The sequence below is a fragment of the Fundulus heteroclitus genome, chromosome 18 (assembly GCF_011125445.2).
Source record: "Fundulus heteroclitus isolate FHET01 chromosome 18, MU-UCD_Fhet_4.1, whole genome shotgun sequence".
Lineage (NCBI taxonomy): Eukaryota > Metazoa > Chordata > Actinopteri > Cyprinodontiformes > Fundulidae > Fundulus > Fundulus heteroclitus.
In genome coordinates, this window is record NC_046378.1 from 34,364,280 (window position 1) to 34,370,279 (window position 6,000).

The following is a 6,000-nucleotide window of genomic DNA, read 5'->3' on the forward strand; positions in this document are numbered from 1 at the left end:
AAAACACCACTTCTAACCAGAAATAAAAAAAGTTACCTTAAAGAAAAAAAAAAAAAAACACATTGAACGAGCTCCCTGGCTGCCCATAAAACAGGAGTAAAGGAAGATGAACAACAATTGCAGAGACCCAAAAGCTTTCATTTTGATCTTAAAAATCTCAGGTAGCAAGTCTGACTCTTTGAAGGAGCAATAAGCGAAATTTCACCACTAGGTGGTGTTGAAGCCCTGTCTGTAGACCAAAACAAGATGTGTGACATCTCTACCTTTACCTGCCACCCTGCCCCTCCTTCCCCTTCTCACGTATGGCATCCAAGGTGCATATTTTAAAGCATAAAAACACAGCAAAACAGCATCACCACCTGATGGTGGCATTTTAGGGCAGGGAGGGGCTGAGCCCTAAGTGGCAGCTGTTCACGTGCACATGCATGTACACATACACGCACGCACGGGTGGCCGGCCCTGCGATGTAAACAAGAGACTGGAATAAAACAGAGAGAGATGCGTTGTGGCATTATACCAGTCCATCTGAAATATTATCTTTGGTTTTTCATGTCACTATTTTGTAGTTCTTTCTGTCTAAAATAATAGAATTATGCTTATTGCTCCTTTAACATACAAAAGAAAACACGTGGAGTCACAAACAAGGTCCGTGGCAATTAAAGCCCAGTGGGAAGGGGCATGGTCCCTGGTTAAGGTACTTTTACTGCAGTGACTGATGAGCAGCAACACTTCACAGTGGTGGTCTGCTCCGGTAAGACAGACCTTCAATGAAGGAGGACACCGTGCGCTCACTAAGAGAGCCTCTACAGGTCAGTGACTGTAACAACAGGCCACATTTTATTAGCTTTTTTTCTATTAATTTTCTGTTTGTTTCTTTATTGTTTCAATTATGATAAGAAAATGAAAACATCTTAAGCTTTAGCTCTTACTCGCGACTAAAATGTTTTTAGAACAAGAATACAATAATGGCTTTTTTGTTTAGTTTTTGGTTTTATCTTTTTTTCTTTCCTTATTTCCAATGAAAAAAAACAAAAACATGACCATCAACTATTAAAATTATTTTCATTTCAATTAATCACAACTGATTGTAGGGCATGGATCTGTGCAAGAATGGTAATAGGTTCCACAACAATGAAAAAGCAAAAATAGCCAACAAGGTATTTATTTGGTGTTTGTTTTAAAATACAAAATTTACACAGAAATACAAGCTGATTCTAGTTTAGAAAAATGTGTATTTTTCTCACATTGTTACAACCTGTACACTTAAATTTGGGCTAGTATAGTGGCATAGCATGCACTAAACATTTGACATCAATGGTAGGGAAGAGTACTTTCAACAAGAAGAGTACTTTCAACAAGAAAGTGCAGCAACCCTTTTTAATGGTAAACCTGGTCCTAACTCACATATATTTTACATTTTAGCTTCGATTAGAGTTTATTGTTTACATTCTTGTTCATCTATCTTGATTTTGTGCTGCCAAAGACCTGTTGCCCATCTTTGAGGTGACCAAAAGAAACAGTGTCACCCATTCACATTCACACAATGATGCGCAGATTGGTAGGGAACTATGTGCCTTGCTCAAGGGTTCACATGAGGCAGGAAGGAAGCATGAATCAAAGCTACAACTTTCCAGATTAAAGGCACTTGTTTGACTAGTGGGTACTGGTGCTTACTGCTCCATTGAGCAAATTATGTGGTATATATTCTATAATATTATGAATATTTTATAATTTATAAAATACATATAATTTATAAAATGTTGTATTTTTGTCAAGAATTTTAGATTCTAAATGTAATATTCAAACATGATCCATTTCTAATTACATTACATACTGTTTTTATAACAAATCCTGCTTAAAACTTTGGATTAGACTTAGATTTAGGAACAGCCAAAGAAAAATGGTGCTGAGAAAAATAAATAAAGTTTAAATGCAGCTTTAATGAAGAGACAGTGATAATGCTTATTCAAAACCTGCTGGCTAACGTTGCTGTTTGTTAGCCGAGCTTCCTAAAGAATGACAGAAATTAGTTTTGGTTTTAGGGGGGGGGGGGGGGGGGGCTATGTCACCGTGTTGAAAAACTTTTAAAAAGGCTAATACTATTACAGTAACATGTATACCTTAATTATTTTCATATGATAGACAAACCAGTTAACTTCATAAAAGAAAAAGGGAAGGTGCTTGCTATTCATCACTGTATAGCGTTCATTTGATTAAAGGGTTGCTCAACCCGATTTAAAAGGATAATCCCACGCAAAGTTGAAAAATTCCACCAAAGTAAGCGGACGAGGGAAAGCAGGAGCTAGTTTATTTTGGCACATTGAATCATTTAGAGTGAGCAGGGTGACACTGGTAGTTACGCCAAGGATAAGAAAAAAGACGCTAGAGTTGTTGCCAGTCACTTTTTAGAAAAAAGTCGCTAGAGGGGTCTGAACAGTTGATAATAATAGTAACATATTCGCTAAGTTGGTAATAGTGCTCACTATGGAGAGACACCTAAGACAGAGCCACTTTAAACGTACGTTATTTCCACTCCCAAAAACTTATGACCACAAAAGAGCACTATTATGTTCTATGTTCACGTCTTTGTACTACATACCTTATAACAAGTTCATGATGGGATATCAGCCATTTGTGGTTGCTAAAATAAAGAAATCACAATTATCTTTGGTCAGTGTATCAAACACTCACTTTTTTACATATTTTTCCTTTACAAAACATTTGTTTTTCAATGTTAGATAAATTAAAAAAAGGATCTTCAGTAAAATGTTAGAAGTGTAATAAAACAGCTCCAAATATTTTGTGAAGTTTATGAAATTTCCTTCACTTTCATTGCATTAGAAACAGGTTTAGTTTATGTATAATATCTGCAAAATTACAATTCCCTAAGTCCCACTGAACTGAGACACTCCACACAAGCCGTTTTCCCCTAAAGATCCTGAGACGCCTTGTTGGTATTCCAGGTGTATTCTACTACCGCTTTCTATAGCACCGTAAAAAGCATTTGCATAATGTTTTCTTGGCTAGAAACACCCATCTTCAAAAGTCAGAGAATCGTTTCTCGTGGAGGCTGTGCATTCATGTATTTTCTGCTGAAAAAAAAACCCACCTTAAATGATATCAGGTAATTTTATTTAACAGATGGATATTGAGCCTGAGAAAAATAATATTAACAAAAATAAACAAGTTGTAAACAAATTACTGTTTTTTTTCTGTTTCGGGTAAAACGTGCGAGGTCATCCAACCACCAAAGAAAAAAATAACTGCATAAAACCATGACTTAAAATATCCCAATCATTCCAGGATTTCTTAAGATATAGGTTTTGTCATTTCTCTTTCTAAACTAACTCAATAGTTTTTTACAGTTTCCTATTGTAAATTACTTTCCAATTGTCAACAGAAATTTTGAGTTTTATATGTAGTTGCTTGCATTTGTTAAAGTTTCCCCTACATCTGTTGGCACCCATTGTAAAGATCTTTAATCAAATATTAAAATAAATGTATAATTCATCGCAGTTAAAGAATTGCACATAAAAAAAACTTTCATTCAAGTACAGTACATCTTGTTTGAGAAAAAATCAATTTTACAACACTTTTAGCACTTATTGAAACCATAGGAGAGGGAGAAAGAAAACCCTGTTATTTAACAGTTCTCTAAGAACTCCAGCAGAAAAAATGTGTGTTGAGGTCACCAACAACCATTAGATGCTATCTCCTGTATGTGCCGTCTGGTTGTTTGAGAGACATGCTAGGTAAAAGCCATTTCTATTACCAACACAAATGTAAGCATGTGGATTTTACAAAACTCCACTGAGACTTTAACTGGAATTGGGTTTTGGTCAGATGAGTCGGTGATGGTATGTTTCAGCAACAAATCATCCAGGCGGGTCTGGCTCAAAACCAATATGTGAACAAGCAACAGATACCCACTGTTAAGTACAGCAAGGGTCTGCGATACTCTGGGCTTGTTTATCTTTCAAATCGGACCCTTATTGAAGTGCATTATAAATCCTTTGACATTCCAGAACATTATAAATAGAATATTTGGCAGACTCCAGCTATTTCAAATATAAGAAAAGGTTAATTGCTGTGCTACTGGCTAAAGTAGATTGCACAAGGTCTTGACAGCTGGGGTAAGGATAACTGTGTGACCAGGGTTATTTCTTAAAATATGATTTTTACCCCCCACTTCATAAATGTATTCAATTTGAAAGCTGTTTTTTTTTTTTTAAGTGGTGAGATTGGGCTCCTGCAATAAAATATCCATTTATTTCAGGGTTTTTACTCATCTTTGCCAAATGTGCCAATAAATGAATAAGACTTTGCCATATCCATGTATTTACAAATAGACCTACCTAACAGTTAAAAAAATACTCAAAATTTCCAAATACAACAACTCTCATCTACCAAAGAAATATAGACTGTAAAATGATGATTTCCATATTAAAACTGACTCAAGTTGCATTTAAAAAGGGTGCTGTTAGATCAGGATTACAGACTTGGTTTCAATAAGTCGTATAACTATTTCTGAAAGAACAAGTGTTTGTTTGTAGACCATGCAATTAGGTGTTGACTTTTCTGAGCAATAGATTCACACAGCTAGATTTTGAAAGATGGTGTTTGGGAACAGAGTTATTCAAACTTGAGACGACATATTAATTAGATCATTTTGTTATTTCCGTTTAGCCTATAAAAGCTTTTAAACAGTCGTGCTGAAAATATGCTAAACAAAGTCTAAACAACATATTATAAAACCCAAAGCTGAATATAAAGCATAAATATATATATTTTTGTTGAGATGTATACAATTTGAATTACAAAAAGAAACAAAACAGTTTCTTTTTGAATCACAGTTTGTCAGGCATAATGCAAACGTCAAAAAAAATGGTCTGTTTTTTTATGTCTCCATCCACAGTTCTCATAGTTTTATGGACAAATCTAATATATGTTTCATCATTTAAGTATAATGTTTGGTATTGTGCATTCAGAGTGGCTTGGAGATATGTGGGCCGTGCGGCAGTGTCTCTGCCGCACGGCAAACAGATCACTAATGGCTCTAGACTAGAGAGTATAGATTAGCTCTCTCTGTTTCTCATATCAGTTACATAGCTCATATTGCCACCCTCTGCTGTGAGTCTTTGACTGACAATATGGAGCTAACAGCCTATCTCTATCCTCCATCATTAATTAAACAGTACCATGACTGAGTGCTCTTCCTATTGGGCGATTGATCCATCCAAGTGCTTGTGGCTGTTATCAGCTCTTAGATCAAATCTTTTCAAAGCAGTGTTCTAAGAGTTCCTTTTTACGCCTTTCGCTTATTGGCGCTGACATCAGTTGGGACAGATTTCCTGATAGTATGCACAAATAAATGCATCACACACACATTGTTGGTGCGCTGGGGCGGAAATTGTTGTTCTACTATGGTTGCATTGTTGCCAATAGCATTAATCTGTGTGTGTGTGTGGGGGGGGGGTTTGCTTGTCGATGCTATGGGCTTTATAGTTGTAAAAGTAAGCGAGCCACAGGTTATACACAGCATGGGGAAGCTGAAGAATCTCCCAGTATGATAATCTGGAGCAGAAATAACACAGTTTCTACTCTTTACATCCTGTCAGACATAGTTTTGAAATTTTAAAATAAAAAAATAACATAATCTTTGTTTGTTTGATTGATTTGTTTTAAGGAGAAGCATCAACTTTCTCTCCTGCCAAAATAATCCAACATATGGATGATTAGAAACATAAACTAATCCCTGACCTTTTCTTTTATTATTATTTTGATAGTTCGACACAGTGTTCTGCAAACATATATCATAAACAACCACATAATGTTGCAGCTTAATTGCCTAATGGGCAGATTATTAAGTCTTTATGCCTTCCTGGTCATTGCACAAAACAGGATGGTATTAGTTGGTTAATTAGTGGAGTTATCTTCCCGTGTAGCCAGCCTGTGGAGAACTGCTTAACACACATGCAGCCTGTAGCTTCCCACCTGTAG